At 38.9% G+C, this 17,685-nt stretch overlaps 1 protein-coding gene across 2 annotated transcripts in view; it reads left to right on the plus strand.

The window, feature by feature from the left end:
* The window catches only part of LOC140144065 (heterogeneous nuclear ribonucleoprotein K-like), a 202,442-nt gene that overhangs the window by 167,485 nt on the left and 17,272 nt on the right, over window positions 1-17,685 (plus strand). The gene's annotated exons all lie outside the window — the stretch shown is intronic.

Consider the following 17,685-nt stretch of genomic DNA (forward strand, 5'->3'; position numbering starts at 1 on the left):
TTATCTGATATGCAATGCATTCAGATTGCCAGAAGGAGGATGACAGTTGGTACTATACTTTCATTAACAGATCCAGGATGGAAATATATTAAGAAGAGTATCCAAGCAGAAATCTAGCGATTTTTACGCATACGCCTGCCTCTCTCAGTCTCACCCATGGCTGTTACTATAAATGGGGCCTCTTTTATTTCTTTTTCTTTCCCTTCTGTTCGTGGTAAGTCTCAAGCTAAGTGTAGTAGAAAACTGCTGTATCACGCCCAGGATGCATTCGTGCAGTAAGAAATTGCCTGCTGACCCTTGATCAAGGCATGGGAAGTTGGTCGTTTCTGAAGAGAACAACCTCCCACGCGAGTTAAATCCATCTCGAAACACAAGCCATATATAAGGCTGTAGATTCACCCAAGATAATGGGAAGATTTGAAGGGAAACAAGACAAGCAAAATGCCTGTCGGTCGATTGTTTCTTCGACCTTTCACAATGGTCTTTCATAGCCTTGTGTCAGAGAAGCTATTGTACCCTTCCCAGAATCCTTTGCAACATGATGCATCACCTCATTACATCAAATGACACCCCTATTACTTTTTACAGGTTTCCTCTGTTTTCATGTTGAGAATAGACAAATAAATATGGTTCGATAAACATATTTTGCAAGATGCTCTGTTCATTGAGGTACTTTTTGTCACTATTGACCCATGTTGCAATAGACAGTACAGCAAATCAGTAAAGAAAATTAAAATGGAAGAAATGCATTTTGGGAAAAGCAAGATATTTTCTCTGGCCGTGTGTGCTGCTAAAAAGCACAATACAGAGGACATGCATGGCAAGATGGTACGATGGTGATTTGACAATTGAATTTAGGCGTGTTCTGTAGAGTTCTTTCTGCTGCGTGCGAGAGGCCAAAATTACATTATCTGAAATCTCCCAGTGGCCATCGGCTTTCCCAGATTTTATGAGTTTGTACAGCATGCCTGCAATGGCCATTTTATTTCTGCGCAAGCAATGTGAAATTTGTTTACAGGAAAAGGCCCTGGAATGGCTTTGAAAGCTTAGGTTTAAAAGACAAATAAGCAATTTTTTTTCTGGTAGATTCTTAAATGGATTATGTAAGGTTATAAGGAGCCTGATACAGGTCTTGAATGATACGATAAGACATGGTTTTATTTATAGATTTGTCTGCATTAAATTGAGATGTATTTGTGGAGCGTCTCTGCTCATTCACTTGCTAATGAGTGTTTCCATGTCTTTTAAAACTGGTGTTTTGCTGGCGGAAGTGAGTGTATTGGCTATTGGATGACCTCCCCTACTTACTTTCAGCCCCTCAAGTCACACATTGGCAAAACTGACAGCATTTGTGTGGTACTTGATAACGAGCGGTATTGGTTGAGATGTAATTCACCCGATGGCACTCAGACCATGGGAAAAAAGAGTAAAGAAGAAACCAATAGTTTTTGTAATACCACCGTGCGTTTTAGCTTAGTGTAAGTAACATTTTTTTTCCTTTTTACGACAGTACGGAGAGAGTGTATAGGTATTGATCTAGCTGAGTAAAATTGATGAGGTTGCTATAGAGCTTGCACACGCTCTTACAGGGCAAACAGGGTGCAATTGGTTGATAGAGGTAGAGAGATGGATTACCCGTCGAGTATAGGCAATGTGAAGATACAATGAGAAATGAAGTGATTTTAACAGGAGGGTTTGCGGTTCACTTGGCTTTTCAGCCTTTTTTTTTGCTGCTGCTGCAACCTGTGGATTTAACGAAGCAAACAAGATGAGACTTGCGATTATACACAGTGAAATGATCATGTTTTATTCATTGCGAGCGAGTCCTTATATGGCGTATATGAATCAATTTGTTAATCTCACCAAGAGAGAAAGAGAATAACCTGCTAAGCCATTGGACTGTACGGTGGTCGTTTCCTGCGTAACATTCACCGGCGCATTCACACACACTCTGCATACTAAATATATCAGCAGTATGCAAATGAGGTATGAACGGACATGAACCGGCCTTCAATATCCTAGCTTAATTTACTGAGGTGGTTGCATTAGGAACTTACATGCTCATCTAGCTGTCTGGATGTGGTTTAGCATATGCTTGTACACTATCGAATAAGCTTTGACTGTAGTTGGTACATTAACTCATACTTATATTGAGGTTAACATTAGGTTATTCCAGTTGAAATCCATACACCCCTATGGAAGATATGACCTTAATCTTCCATGCAGGGAGTGTAAATTTCAAATTGAAATGGGGCTATCAGAATGGGTGACTCCATTTGAAATCTACACCCTCAGTGTGGGAGTTTAAGGTCGTGTCTTTCGTAGGGTGTGTATGGATTTCAACTGGAATGGCGCATTTGAGTTATGATGTATGGATGTCATTGGGCTATAATGCTGCCAAGACATGATGCAATGTATTTAGGTTCATAAATGCAGTCTGCTATACCCACCACTTCATTCTTGTATTAACAGCTCTGTAACAGTGGCAGCCATCTTTGCTAACTGCATGTACTAGCTCTGTGATACATTGATGTATCCATGTTAAATTGGAAGCTGTCAGTGCTTGTCAAATTTGAATAATTTTAAATTAAAACCATTTATCTTGCTAGCTGGTGAAGCGTTAATCATCCCCGTAGATATAGCTACTCTAAGGCTAAATAAAGTCATGGCGTGCATGTGTACCTCCACACATTGTTATCTCTGTGGCAAAAATCAAACGCTAAATTACGTATCCAGTCTCGATGATATAACAAGAGATAATTCACAGTGTGTGATTGTGACGGAATTGGACGTGTCAGAAATTTCTTACCCTGTGGAGATTGAATGAGAACTCAAATCGACATCTGTATAATTGTCATTTCCCACATGCCCCAGTGTGGCAGTACGAGTTGAGCGTTGATTATCCAATTATTTTGTTTCTGCCAATGCAAGTAACGGGCTGGCCAGCCGGCCGGCCGGTGTGTGTCAAACCGGTGCTCTGGATTGTTAAAAAAGAGTCTGACGAGCTAGCTAGGTCGTCACCTCAATCAGTTTTTATGGTTCTGCTGTCCTTCTCACCTTGATTGCAGTAGTTGAGGCCTTGCACAGTCAAGATCGACGAGGAAGTAAGAATATTTGATTTGTTTAGTCCGAAGATTCATGGGAAAAGTTTGTTTTTTTCGCTAAATCTTATTTGTCTTTTACATGATAATTGCAAGGTATTCTTTCACTCAAGTTGATTAAGGATTTGAATCCACAACCCCTTGGGTATCCAAGTAACTCATACTAGTTATGTTCTCACTGAAACCATGAGTGCTTTTTTGCGGATTTGTGCACATTAGAAATGTTCATTAAAAGCTTACAATGCATGTTTTAAAGGCATACCATCGTGTCTCTTTATTAAATCACATTGAAACAGCTTACCGTGTAAAATTAATAATGCGGCCCCTAGTTCGGCGATTATGGCGTGTAATTAGTAGAAAAATCTATGTAATAATTACCCTGCGGTACTTAAAACTCGTATGTTGTAATTACCTAATCGGACGTCTCCATCTGTAATAACAAATTAGCGCTCAGACAGCATCCAGGACTCCTCCGAAAAGTGACAAATTATTCATTATGGCAAGTAATTACACCCAAGCCATCATAATGGGCTATTCCATTTAAAATCCACACGCCCCCTTTGGAAGATTTTGGAAATATTTGCCACAGGGGGAGTATGAATTTCAAATGGAATGAACACATTATATAGCAGCTCCATTTGAAACTCACCCTCCCTCAGGGGAAGATTCAGGTTGAATCTTTCTCAGTGGGTGTATGAAATTCAAATGGAACTGCCTCAATGTGCTCATTCCATTTAAAATTCGTACTCCCCCTGTGGCAGATATTTCCAAAATCTTCCACAGGGGAGTGTGGATTTTAAATGGAATAGCCTGATATAAATCTTCCTCAGCGATGTTATGAGCTAGCTGTAAGTATTGATCTACCTCGTGCGGACAGATCTTTTCATCTTGCTGGGTGTTAATTATCGTTAAAGATTCGCCATTAACAGCACCGGCCGGCTTGTTGGAAATGAACTAGCGTGGTCGGTTTGGTCAGATATCTGTGCTGTACCTCAAAGGTCATAGGGCTGATCCAGGAATAAGCCTCGAGGACACATCAGACTTTGTAAGTACTATTGGATGCTGATCATATTGGGGATAATGTATGCGTGAATATGTTCTTAACCTCCTCTCTACGCCCAGTGCTGTCTATGCTACATGTTAAGAGTCCAATTTATTTGTAAATTGTGAAAAAAATATCTAAATTTTACATTTTTTAAACATATTTAAAGATTTTCAAGTATAAGGGAGATCAGTTTACACAAATGTGAGTGGTAGCAGTGGAAAGGTTGATCAAAACATCCCTTTTGACGATTGTGGAGGAATTTCAAATTTCGTAGTCAAAATGTGTCTTGTACTGTATGTGAAACTTGAATACGCTTTAACAAGGCATTAAAATACAGGGGCTAGAATTAGGTTAGACAACATGCAAGCTGACCCACTTTTGTGGCTCTGCACATATAATGTGATTGCACAGGGGTTAATAGGGGAGGGAAGAACTCACAAGCTTGCCGCTGCTGATGTCATAGAGGGACGTGAAAACCAAATTAGAGATGGAATCCAAACTGACAGTGGGCATAACAGATTGTCGGTGTTTATCAGCGTAACCCCTTGTTCTATATCTTTCCCTTTTGATTTATGAGGCGACCATATTTCATGTCAGGTTGATTTACGTTTTAATTTTGAAGACAATTTTTGTCAAATTTGGATGTAAGATGAGTCAGCGATGATGGTAACCTGTTCATTGGAACATGTTCTGTAGGGGTGTTTTCTCTAGTGTCTGCTCTCCCACTATAGTCTCTCTACAGATATGTGGTAATGCACTGTTACGCTGGGCATGTCATTCAACACCTATCTTCAGTAGATAGCTATTAGAAGTTAGCCCCAGAGGTTGAGTTTTGGAGGCAAAGTTTGTAGTGGCGTGTGCCGTTATGCGAGGATCAGGTGTTCATGTGTAGTGGCATCCCGGCCTCGCCGTGTTTGTGTTTTATCATCTCGGCATCTGGCTGAGTGAGCTGCGCTTCGAACGCATCGCATTTTGATAGTAACACAAGCTGAGGAGCGTTGAGTAAGCTCGATTCCATGTAATAGCATAACGCTGGAGCCGAAAATCCCAACTTCAGTATGCAGGGTCGTATTCGAGCAAAATTGCAGCGGTGATGCGTGAAGTTGGCACTCTTATTATGGCTGCAGATCCTCCCACACCATTTTAAACAGCCGAAAATATGACGAGCTGTATTTGACACTGTAGCCGTACTCTCTCATTCTTGCATGTAATCCAATTCATATCTTTCATATCAATGTTGAGTATTTCTTCTTTTAAGTTAATTTGTAAGTTCTTAAATCACATGATGCACTCACAAAAGGTTGCTTATAGCAAATGATCAAAAAATTCATAATCTTATATATATGAATTTGCACAAAACTTAGGCAACAATGTGATATTATACATCAGATGCTAAATGGTTTTCATCCAACATGGCGGCTTTTCATCTTTCCTCTTCTCAAGACGGGGGATTCTCGTACTAAAGTTGTAGAGAAGCACACGACTTGCGTGTGTGTCATAGTATACCGGGTAAACTCATTTTGGTGCAGTGTGGACGGGAGCATTGGCCTCTCTCAGTGTCTTGGGATTTGCACAGATATTGGAAAAATAGGGTAAACCGATCCGACTCGCACTCCCAAATCTATGCCATATTGTATATAAATTCGGATGCACACATCACGATGTTGATACATACTGCGTTACATTACAATCCTGAACGATATGTTTTGCATATATCGGATTTTGAATGAGCCGGTAGAAAAGGTGGAAAAATAACAGTTTAGGAGAGAGAAGTTCATGTCCGACCACTTTAGCACGGGTTGCAGTGGTAGGTGATTACTATGCTATGTTTGTCGTATGTCCTTAGGGAAGGAGAAAAAAAAGTAGCATAAAATCTGTGATTGCTTTGATTGGAGGCTGGGAATATATGAAAAGCGTGGCCCAATGTGTAGATGTGCTTTATCCGATGTCATGGCAGTTTTATACCGGGTTGCATACCACCTCTGGGGTAAGGTGGTGCCAGTTTGCAAATTGAGTATCGCATGTACAGGTATAATAGGCCGTGCATAGAGTCTGATGCGTTTGCTGCGGAATGATGATTTAGTTACTGCCCCCGAGGTGCCTTGTACCTCGTGGCTTTGCTGATGCCTAATTCCTGTATAGCCAGCAACCTTGGTTGAACAAGTTTTGGATGCATTCACACGACACATCTGCTGTGCTCGCTTCATTAGATGCGGAGGAATACAAATTAGCGGTATTGGAGCAAGAGTGAATTCTTCTTTCTTTCTTTTTTTTTTCTTCTCTCACGAATTGAATCTGGATTTGAATGCCCCCAAGATTCATGCATGCACACACTGCAATGCAGCCAGATGTTGTCGTTGTCATCGTGTGCATGCACAATATTACTGTTATCTCAATCAAATGTTATCTAGTGAGGAATTGGAACTGATGGCACGCAACTTAAGGTCTCATTGCGACAATCCATTCAGAGGGCATTTTCAATTATGGTATTAGTCTCTTGCACTCGTTTAATTTATTCCTGCCCAAAATACGGTGCCGTAACATGAATGATGCAATCGGTATATAAACCTATTGGGCCTCATTGGAAGCTGTCAGTTCTGGTTAGGAAATGCAGGGGAACGGAGCTGAACGTAAAATTGGCTTGTTTATATTGTGTTCAGTAAAATAAGCAGGAATCACATATTATGAAGATATGTGTCAGTTTGAATGAATAGTTTAGTTTGAGTAGTTAAAAATATATGTGCAGGATATTTATTGAGGATTGCAGTGTCCCTCAACTGATACACAAGGAACGTGAGAAACACAAACTATTACAGAGGAAGAGAATATTATGATTTTTTGATTAAAAAATATAGATACCTGTTTAAAGATTTAGGCTACGCAGGGTTTTTTCTATTACGTCAGGAATAGAGAGAAAACACTACTAATTTTCAAATGCCAGGCACATTTTTTGTGCATTGCAGTACATCTCATGTGAGAAATCCAAGATGGCCGCCTGTGTGTCTGCCTGTCAATAGGTATGCCCTTCTGCGTCATTCATATTCCTAGTAGATATGAAGCCTGTGAGGACACCACACGAAAGTGCTAGGTGCTGTTTATCATTTTTGAGCCATTAATATTATTGGCTAGCTAGTGGTTCATCAACACACCTGGGACTCGGGACATGTTGCCAGTTTGAAATTCCTAGATGACTTGGATCAAATTGAACCTTTTGCTGTGTACTTGCTAGTTGGGTTCCCTGGACAACGGTCATACTTCACTTGCTTTACAGTGTGAAGCGCAGTCTGTGTTAGATTGAAGAGAAAGAGAGATTGCGAAGAGAGAGAGAGAGAACGAGTAAATCGTCTGACAAGTAGCCGATTAACTCTATTACCTAGATATTTGAGTTGTTGTAGCAACACTTGGCAATGGAGTCACTGAAACTGTCCAAATAGCTAAAGAGCAATTGGTGGTGGAACCTATACATATGGTGCATTGTGTATGCAGAGAGTGGTATCATTAATGAACACACTGCCACCTCTGCTCCTCCCCGATCTTGGGCCAATGAAAATAACCGGTGTTTTCATTTTGGCGAGGACAGGAAATCCCTTGACCATAAGGATATATAGATGAGGAAATATTCAGTCAGCGGGGCATGGAACATATATTTTTGTTGAGTTTTACCTCCGGTGTATGACCACATAAATAACACACATTTGATCCTGTGTGTGATCTGGGGTGGGGGTGAGTAGATTATTAGGCAATATTGAGTTATAGATGAATTGGAATCACTAAAAAGAAATAAACCATGTCGTACCTTTTAAGTGAATAATTTTTACTCTATATTTAATGCCTAGGTAACTTTTACCATATATGTTTGACCCCAACTTGTTGCATGGTAGCTGACTTTAGTTAGATGTTCAAAATGAAAGTAATAAGGTTAAAAAATGTTCACATATTTTCATTGTAGTTTGTTCAATTATTGATCTCCATACTCCACCCATACAATATTTCCCATGCATTCATCTTTTAATTTATCGTACATTATTAGCAAGTTTTGCTCTTTAAATTATTAAAAAATGATTCAACAGAGAATGTACAGCTGCATTGACATAAATAATTTTAGAGCATTAATTAGTCATGTTAGCTTACTGCCAGAGAAGATATCTTACACTTCCCACAATGCATTTCTCCCATTTTAATTTCCTGTACTGATTTGCTATCTAGTGCAACATGGGTCGATAGTGACGAAATGTACCTCACCAAACATCTCATATCCAGATCTTGCAAAGATATGTTTATTTCTTTACTATCAACCCATGTTTAACCAGACTATTCTTAAACTGAAAACAAAGGGAACCCTGACTACAAAGTAATGGGAGACTTGATAAAATAAGGTGTTATATCATGTTGCAAAGGATTCTGGGAAGCCTAAGATGTATTCTCTGGCTTACTGCACTAGTGAGAAGAAAACCTTTAGCTGTGCATGTATGAAAGGAAGAATAATTGACTACACTGTATAGTTTGAAATAACCATAATAGTTCAGTTGATTACACAGAAGCTTGGCTGGTGGTAATAACAAAGAAATCTTAATGAATTACAAACAAAAGGAGGTTTCTTCTGGTCAATTAAAAAAATGTAATCAATAAAAAATGTCATTAAATTAGTCCTGACATCGTGGCAATATTGGGATGGCTGGTTATTGTACTAGAAAGAATCGTTTTGAACATGTTGAATGTGATGATGGTGGGCACTAAAAGAAAAGCAAATAATTTCCAGGGTTTGGTTAAGGACAAACAATACCATGGCTATTCAAGGTTGTTTGTGGAGTGGGTACTATATCAATAGCATTTATTAGACAGGCTCACCCCGTAACATTACATTTCATTTTGCGGACTTTTGAATATCAGTCGTTGAACGTAATGGAATCGGCAGCCTATTTTGGACGTTGTTTTTCTTGGCAGGAAAGGAATAGAATTGATTTTATCCGTAGGGTAGGTTGTAAAACCGTTTCTACACATGTTCTCCTGGTGGCTTTGGAAGTTCAAATATTGTGTGGCTGATAGGGCACTAGTAAATGGTTAAAGAAAGGTGGATGATGGAACAAAATTAGTGGGATGGATTTTGTGCAGGGAACTTGTACATGTATCAGCTGTGTAATTGGTAAGAAAATAGATGTGTGATTTTGTGAGAGAAATAAAGAAGCACTTAGATTGGAACAGTGATAGTATTGGGCTTTTTGAGTTGTAATACATACACCCTATGGAAGACATGACCGTAATAAGTGTGTCTTACAAATGGGATCACCTGAATGGGTGAGGCTGTAGGAAATCTGCACCCACTTTGTGGGAGGTTAAGGTCATGTCTTTCGTAAGGGGTGTATGTATTTAAACGGGAATAGCCCATTGATTTAAAGTGAAGTGTTATTGAAGACAGTTTTAATTGGATATTTGCTGTCTACTGTAGATAGCATAATTTGCTGTCTATGTGTAGATAGCATAATTTGCTGTCTACTGTAGATAGCATAATTTGCTGTCTACTGTAGATAGCATAATTTGCTGTCTACTGTAGATAGCATAATTTGCTGTCTACTGTAGATAGCATAATTTGCTGTCTACTGTAGATAGCATAATTTGCTGTCTACTGTAGATAGCATAATTTGCTGTCTACTGTAGATAGCATAATTTGCTGTCTACTGTAGATAGCATAATTCGCAGTTATCTGCTAAAGAGGATGGTATTGTCCGACTGATCACTGGTCAATTTGAATCTTATTTCAAGTACAAACAATATGGTATTTATTCTTCAGTTTTAAAATGAGAGCTGCATGCATACACACGTACCCCTCCTATGGAAGACATGACTTTAATCTCCCACACAGGAGGCGTAAAATTCAAATGGAGTCACCCATGCAGGTAATTCCATTTGAAATTCACACTCCCAGTATGGAAGAAAACCTGTCCCAAGACCCGTCCAAAAATCCAATTGTAATTGTCATGGTTGTCGAAAGTTCAGAAGTCAAATGCAGCAGTGAGTGGACAGACATGTCTTTGCATGTGCTGTGTGTGTGACGACTTTAACTCGCCTTTTCTGGCCGGCTGGCTAGCTTTTGCTGCCTTGCGGGGACAATGGTGGCAAATTGCAGAGCCTTATTCTAATCTAATAGTCGAGGCATATGTGTATACAGCCAGTCATATTGGCAGGCAGCCCTGTGATTGCGACATTGGCCATGGCTATATTATTTGCTGATGAATTTCTAGTCCTCCCTGATATTTTGCCTGTAGACGTGTGTGTTAGACGGAGATAAGGTCATGATGTGAAAAGTGCAAGAAATGATATTTTCACAGCTACTGTATGAGTGGGAATTTTCGCGAGGATTTGTTTTTTTGCAAATTCCGCGAATGGAGTTTCAACCGGGAAATTAACACCTTGGAAATATATGTACATGCCTACATGGTCGCAAATACACCCTACAGAACATTTAATAATGTATTGCAAGTATATAGGGTAGGACTGACATTTGTGACAACGAAAATGTCTTTCTCAGTACAAATCGTGAAAATAAATGCATGTGAAAATCTCCACTGATACAGTACATATACTTTGGTTATTGTTTTTGATATTGTTATTGTTGCTGCTTGTCTAACTTTGAATGGATGAGTGTGGATAAGGTTGGGGAAAAAGAAATTGAAACATAAAGTATGTAACATTTAAATTTGTACAACTAAACAAAAAAAAAACATTAATTTTCAATTTTGAGTTAGGTTATTTCGTTCAAAACATTTCGAAGTATTTGATGGTATTACATAATATATTCTTGAAGAGTTTCATTAGGTTTGTAGAAACTCAGGTATTACATAAGTTGCATGGAAGAGGCAAGAGACAGGTTGTAGTTAATTTATTGATTGGCTTTGTCAGGATGTTGATCAGTGTCCCTCTTGAGGTTTGCGCTATCTCACTGAGTGGATTACTAGTGTCCATGTAACAGTCTTATGCGTGCTCAGTTGCTCCTCTCTTGACGCCACTCCGTGACAATCATTGACGAGAGAACGGGAAATAAACCCAGAAAAAGTAATAGAATCGAAGGGTTGTTTGATATGCGGGCAGTCCCGAGTTTCATTTAATTGGCAAAAGTCAAAGCCAATGTGGTTTTATTGGGGAAAGCTGAGTTGACCATCCGGTATGGGGTGTTGCTGTCTTCAGTAGATAGCATTGGATGTGATTATGTGTGAGTTCAATACAGACAGTCATAAGAGAGAATGTTGTATTGGGTAGAGACTAGCCCCGAGTCCGGCGCCATTTCCCCACATGACGTCACGTAACTAAAGCAATAATGTAGCGAGCTGCTTTAAAATGATTGCAACCTTGCTTGGGGCTTGTGTGTTCACCAAATCAAAAAGCATTTGCTATCCAAATGTTACAGTCTCAGGCTGTCATTGAATTGACTGTGATGTGTGCCCTGTTAGCCTCCTACGCTAAATGAAGGTCCAGGTCCACTATTATTACTCACTCACTCTCGCTCATACAATAACAAAAAATTGGTTACTGTGTGCATGCCCTAGTAGTAATTTGTATCGGGCTGTTCCAGTTGAAATTCATATACCCCTGTGGAAAACATGACCTTAATATCCCACACAGGGGGTGTACATTTCAATTGAAACAACCAATTCAGGTAATCACATTTGAAATTCATACTCCCAGGAAGATTAAAGTCATGTCTTCCACAGGGGGTGTATGGATTTCATCTGGAATAGCTCATTGGCCTTGGTTGGCTCTCTATGTGTGTCTTATAAATTGCAGTTGTTTTGCTCCTACTCCCAGATCTATAATTGTAACTGTAGGGAGGAAGCAAATTAAATTTGGCGTAAAAAGTCTGTTTTCGTTAGCGTCGTACCTATTTGTGTAATGTTGTTGAGCAAAAAATGGCCGTTTCAGCGAAGACCTGAGCGACTTGACTGACTGACTGACTGAACCGACTTGCTTGCATGCAATGAAGAAGCAATATAATGGCAGCCGTTTCTTATGGATGCAAACTACAAGTAACGTTACTCGTGAAAAGAGATCCGAGAATTTACGAAAGCGATTACGAGTGGGCTCCTTGGGTTTCACACAATCTCTGTGAAGTAGGCGTAGGGCATTTGGAAAGTAACAAATGCAAAGCTGGAGTATGTACTATTATAGGTATATAGATGCCTGGGATTTCCTATTTGGGATTAGGAGACAAAACGCCTGCTCAAATTCTGACTATTTTCTCTGCTCTCTCTCTCTCTTTTTTCTTTCTTTAATCAGCATGTGCATATGAATAATTTGCTGGTTTTCTCTTAAATGTCAAGTGGTTTAGTAGCAATACTGAATAGGAAGATTATCATGTAAGCTGGCTTAGTATTCCTTGGGAAAAAAATTGAACAAACCTTGTTATCACTAATACATGTTTTATATTCTCTCGTCGTGCATAAATCATACCGTGTTTTGAGTGACAAATGTGTTCCAAATATGGTTGTAGTGTAGTGTTCGAAATAGACAGATGGAGTTTAAATCGCTACTGCGACTACAAAATAGTTACTAGTGCTCGGTTTGCTGACCCCCACTGTGAATAATTCATCACATCCCAAGGACTAGACCGTCTCTCCGCATTACGTATTTACTATCAGTGATAGTCGCCATCCTGTTAGTATCCATTAAAGACAGCCCTGTGCAATATATACCCGGGTTATGTATGCACAGGCCTGTGCTGTAATCTCCCTGGTTTGCATTGCGCTAGACACACGTTTTCCAGTGCAAAAAAAGTGAAATATGTCGTAAAGTTTCCTCTTTATGAGGGAGCACCAAGACGTTCAAAACCGTGTGATCCCAAAACATGCTCATCTGTCAGGACACAGTTTTTTTAACCCCAATCTATTTGTACATAATTAAATAAGGTTATTGAACTGTGTCATTGGATATGAGGCCATTTTGTCCCAAAGTGAAAATGACAAAAGGAACCCACATCTGTCATTGATAATCGCTGGCGTCACTGGTCGGATCTGGATTCTAGAGATTACGTGGACTGAGAGACTAAACGGGTGATTGTAATAGACGGGAACAATCTCTGCACATTAAATACTAAACAGTGTGACATATAGGGCAGTGGACACGAAAGGAGATTGATCTGCATTAATCCACCTTGATGTGGGTGCTTCCTTGGCATGCATTGTGTGCGATATTGCAAAAAGCGGCAAAAATACAAGATTTTCCCCACAACTTTTGACAATTTCCTGTCCTATAGAAAACAATGGTTAAGAAAAAATTGGTGACTTTTCAACATTGGCTCCTATGACTTTCAGTAGTTTCTTGTCCCGTGAATAAAAGCTGTTAAGATAAAAAAATTGGGTTTTTGATTATTTGACCTGCGATATTCGGGCTGACATTTTTTGGCAACCTTGCTCCTGTGTAGATTGCCCTGTAAACTCACTTGCCACCGCACATTATGCTCCTTTTCTTTCGTGTAATTGTGCCGTACGAAATACGAACAGGTACAAAACGACTGTTTTCTGGATTAAAACGAAAGGAAAGCTTTTGCTAGATTGTATCTACATGCATCATTTACGAGGCTGGTGCTCCGACTATGCAAGCAGCAGATAAAATCCCCGTAGGTGTGTAAATGTGATAGAATAGACATGTGACTACCCAACCATCTATATTGTGAGTCCTATGTAAGCCCCTACGGCGATCTTGGATTGCTTGCTTGCTAAATAAACCCCTCTTATTTCATTGCTTGTGCTGCCGGTGCTCAAGAGCCTTTGACAACCTAATTGTTCCTCTGCCTCGTCGTCGTCGTACAGATTGATAAAACAAAATATAATTTCTGCGAGGGTGAAATTGGTAGTTTGGCGTGAAATTAAGTAATGATTGCCGTTTCATAGTTATTGCTTTCCTGGTATTGATTTGCTTTATAAGGAAAGATCAAGCGATATAGTAAGATCAGTAGTGAGTGAGATGATTACTTTGGTGTGTTTTTCCGTAATTTAACGAGCATTTAGTCAAACATACGTGATTCATATTACTACTATAATACCTGACAGGCTTGTGTTTTTGAAAGTGGAAATTACAACCATATAAGGAATATTGATTCACAAGTGTCGAAACTGACATTGAAATCGTATTTTTTTTAAACATTTTTTTGAAGGCTTGAGTTTGACTTCGTATCAAAAAACAAGAAAACTGTGAAATGATGGTGAGATATGAGAGTAATTTTAGATCGGAGTTGGCCCATGGGAAATGCATTTAAGATGACAAGTTGTCAGTGTGGGGAGACTAAGGTAATACGCTTGACTGGGCTATTACACAAAGCTCTTCATGGGAAAATAATAAATTACAGACATGGTACATAAAATATCTATTCTGTTAGATAGAAAATGGGCTATTCCAGTTGAAATCCATACACCCCCTGTAGAAGACATGACCTGAATCTTCAGGGAGTGTGATTTCAAATGGGGGTTATCTGAATGGGTGACTCCATTTGAAATCTACACCCCCTGTGTGAGAGATTAAGATCATGTCTTCCATGGGGTATACTGAACAGTCATACTTGATTGAAATATTACAGTAATGGAATATTTGATGTGAACATTGCAAGTTGATTGTTTTATTTGAATTTTTAAGATATTTTTTGTTTGTGTAGAAATGGATGGTGACAAAATGGCCTGGTTATTTTCACCCAGTGAGAATTCAGATAGAGCAGTTTTTAGCAATTTTCATGATTGTAGCAGTTCTGAACAGTTTTTCTTTTTTTTTTTTCTTTTTTCTTTTTTTTTGGTTTTTCGATTTCAAAGATATCATGTTAAGCCCTATGGATCCAAAATATTCATGTCAAAAGACATTTAAATTTGCAGCTCTGCAATCTATGCATAAAGTGTCAAAAATAAAAACTTGCAAAAATGTCCCTCTATGTCATCTAAAAATGTCAATGTTATAATGAGCCATTCTAGCTGAAATTTATACATCCCTTCAAAAGACATGATCTTAAAATCTCACACACAGGGAGTGTAGACTTCAAATGGAATCTCCTATTCAGGTACAATTCAATAATAATACAGCCATACTCTCTGTGTGAAAGAACTGAAGAATAAGGTCATGTCTTACTCTTCCATAAGGGAGTGGAAATCAACTGGAATATATCCCTTTGTGATTAGAGACAGGCAGTATATGACCCAGTGCAATATATTTATCCTACAAGAAAAAAATGCTTTAGCGGTAACCTGAGGTTCCATTTGGCATTTGCACTAGATTTGATCACCAAGAATGGTTACTAAACTACCTCTTTGCATGTCATGGTTTTTAAAACCGTTCTCCATTTCGGCAACTGTTTTAAAATGTTTTACGCCCGTGGATATTTTTGTGCAAATGTTGCCCCCTCGGTTTCCTCATCTCTCATTGGGGTTTAAAACTAAAAGCATGAAGTCATGTTGGGGCAAAAAACCGATTAGATTGACAAAATGCAATCAAAGGTGGTGATTCCCCGAAGACCATTATTAATTCAGGGTTTACTTCCAACTGAATCGTCATGGTCTAATAGATACCTTGTATTGTAAATATTTTTGGTAAGCGGGTGTTTGATCACATCTATCGGGGGAGTGCATGTTACTTTCTTTGCACCCACGAGCGGCATGCAGGCGAAGCGTAACAAAATGGAAAGCGACAATGCTTTATACACATCTCTATGTGAAAGGTACATGGCCATTCATCTAGCTGTTACTGGACCATATTTTACAACACCTTTGCCCGGTGGAATAGTTCCCATTCATTAGTTTCATTTGTTTATAGGATTTAGCCATTAGTGAAATATTTATCTTCTTTATCTGGTGTCAGGGGTTCCCTGATGACCGATTGAAGCCACGTCCATCCCTGGCATCCATCCATACTCTGTCAGATTAATGTCTTTTTTGGTGTAACCAGTTGATTCTGGTGGACACACACTTGGGTCCTGATGGGACCAGGCTTAGGCTAAATAAGCATGCTGGCCTGTATGAAGAGAAATCTAGAAAGGAACAGAATGAAAGTTGATTTTTTTTTTGTCACTGTAACTTCTGAATCATGACTTTATCAGTGCAGTATTATAAATTTTTAAAAAGTTGTGGTGGGTTTTTTCCCAAAAAACATAGAAATCAGTTTATAAACTTATTCAAATTCTTAGGCAGTACAGACATGCCTAGTACATCTTGAGACGGCATTTATAGGCCTAAATGGTTAGATTTCCAACATTGTTCTTTTGATTTTCATGCATTAAACTATCTGTATTTGGAGTCGACAATTGTGCTCTATTACACATCTTGTGTCTAAGAGATGCCTCGGTTTAATCAATAAGATTGTTATATGAAGCCCATGTTCACTACAGATTCCTATATATTGCCAGTATCATAAGCCCCTATTTTCAATATGAGTTGAATTGAATGGACTGAGCCTGCCATGCACTTGGCTAGCCAGATTATGCGCTGGTGGGCATATTCATGTAGATTTTTTACAGCGCCAAATAATCCTGCTGAAAGTCGCACATGTCCCCGTTATCGAGCACGTTTCCTGCTAAAGGCCACAAATTTGTCTCTCGAAATGAGGAGAAGTAGGTTGGATGGCAATGCCAAATTCAAACCAACTTGGCTCGTGAGATTAGTAGCTTTTGGCATGTCAGCTATGCAGCCGGGCTTGCCCACCTTGTATGAGATTTGTGTTTTTCGGCTGCCTCTGTATTATTATGTTGATGACAGGTTTAGCCAAGATTTTGATGGTTACAAACAAGCAGAATGTCACTTTACTTTTCGACTCTTTGACAGGCAAACATTGAGTTTCAATTGGCTGTTGGATATAGTAGTCCAGATGACCACACAACTGATGTTGTGTGGTTACCAAGTTACGGATGTAATCCTCTACTAATTGCTGGTTGTGTGGCGGATCTCTAACTCTTGATGTGCAATGTTTGGCTGAATTGCATCCGCCAGTTTTTGTATTAATGATATCGATGGTAAATAAAGAAGCTTTAATTTGTCATGACTTTTCCTGAGGAGACCCTACTAAATTTGAAACAGTGTCACCTTATGACCCAGTTGTTCAGATGATCATTTTGCTGCATTTTAGGCTAACTGTATTATTATGTTTGCTTTTTCAACAACAACAAAACTGATGAAAAATAACTGTAGTATTATGTTTGCTTTTTCTATCAAAAATTTTTGAAAAATTTATCATTTTAACAAAGCAGGGCTAGATTTAATGATATTTGAAATATTGTGATTTTCATCACGGCTGGTGCAAGCATACAAAGTCTTTTTATAAAATAAGTCTTAAGGATTATAAGTAAAATAAGGATTAATTTGCATTGGATGTTTAGGCCTGCATTTTATGGGTGAAATTAAGCAACAGAAACAGTGACAGAAAAACAAATAACAAACCAAAAATCTAAAGTATCTTGGTTGAAAAATTAAACACTGTTTTTTTTCTGGCTTTGATGTGTATATCAAGTTCAAATTGGTATTCTGTGGGCCACTCGATGACATGATATAACCCAGATTGGGTTGCAAATCATGAGCTGAG

This window comes from Amphiura filiformis, unplaced genomic scaffold, assembly GCF_039555335.1.
Source record: "Amphiura filiformis unplaced genomic scaffold, Afil_fr2py scaffold_38, whole genome shotgun sequence".
Lineage (NCBI taxonomy): Eukaryota > Metazoa > Echinodermata > Ophiuroidea > Amphilepidida > Amphiuridae > Amphiura > Amphiura filiformis.